Raw genomic sequence first — 1,411 nt, forward strand, 5'->3', positions numbered from 1 at the left:
CCATCCATCCATCCATCCATCCATCCATCCATCCATCTCTTCGTCCGTCATCTACCCATCTGGAACATAAGGCTACCCGTATACATATACATACAGATAAGCTGTCCATCCCCCTCACCTTTGATGACCAGGCTTCTAGCTCCGTGCTCACAAGCACACCACACGCTCCCCACTTTCACTCGACGCTGTGACCCATCAAAGGCTTGAGAACACCCTGGCCGTGCCGTGGTGCTGTGGGCCTAGAATGGTTCTTGCCCCATGCTTTCCTCCATCATTCAGCTAGCCTCAAGCCAGCTTGTCCTCCAAGACTGGACACGGGCAGAGCTGTCACTAGGAACTTCCTCTGCATCCTCAGCTGCAGAGACATGGCTGTTCGCACCCCTGCCCTGTTCACGCCACTCTACAGCCCTACTCTACAGCCCTCCCTCTCTGTGTCTTAACTGCTGGTTCGTTCTAGATGCTTCCACGAGATTATGAACGACTAGAAGGAAGAAACTATGGTTTTAAGCCTGAGTCCACTGAGCAACATCTGGTTATATTAGTAAGCCAAATACATGTTGGATGGATGGACGGATGGATGAATAAATACAACTATACATAGTTATGGGTATCTTCATTTCAAATTTCACTATTTTGAGCAATAGTCTTTAAGGGTTTCTCACTCATCCAGATACTCGAATACGTTGATTCAAACACTGTGGATGGCATCGCCATTAAAATTAAAGAAGTAAGCCCTATATAGTTTCCTGTCTTTGAAAATAAGATTGAAAAACGAGCTGAAGGTAATTTGATAAGAAAAATTAAAGCCTCAGAAGTTCTTCTGGGATTCAGAAGGAAGAAGGCGGCGAGCACAGGAATCACGACTTGAGCAAGCGCGTGGTTTGCTGTTTACCGAATTCAGATTCGAATGCCATCAAACGGGAAGTGACATCGTGAGGCACGTGCCACACTCCATTTCCATCAGGGGCCTCCTGGATGTCACTGAGAGCAGCCAGCGCTCACGCCACGTTTTCGGCAGAATCCCGGAAGAATCGGCACAGCAGCCGAGAATAACACGAACCAAAGCGCAGTGCATTAGGGAGTGAAGACTTCACCAAAGAAACAGCAGAAGCGACCTGGAGTGACCACGGGCAGGCAGCACAGGTCATTGCGGTGACACAAATGCCCCTTTCCTGCTCCACAGAACCATCCTTCCCATGTCCATGGTTTCCCAAGAAACCATATTAAGTCAGGAGGCAGGAATCCACTGCATTTCCATGTGATGAAGATTAGTGAAAACGTGTCCACAGACATCACATGATCAGAGAACAGATTGTTTTATCTTTGGAATTTAAATTTTCAAAATGCGTGCATGGGACTGTGGATAAGTGAATACAGGCAGGAGAGAACTGAAATTATAAATCAGGCTGTT

This window comes from Pteropus vampyrus, unplaced genomic scaffold (genome assembly GCF_000151845.1).
Source record: "Pteropus vampyrus isolate Shadow unplaced genomic scaffold, Pvam_2.0 Scaffold264, whole genome shotgun sequence".
In the NCBI taxonomy this organism is placed as follows: domain Eukaryota; kingdom Metazoa; phylum Chordata; class Mammalia; order Chiroptera; family Pteropodidae; genus Pteropus; species Pteropus vampyrus.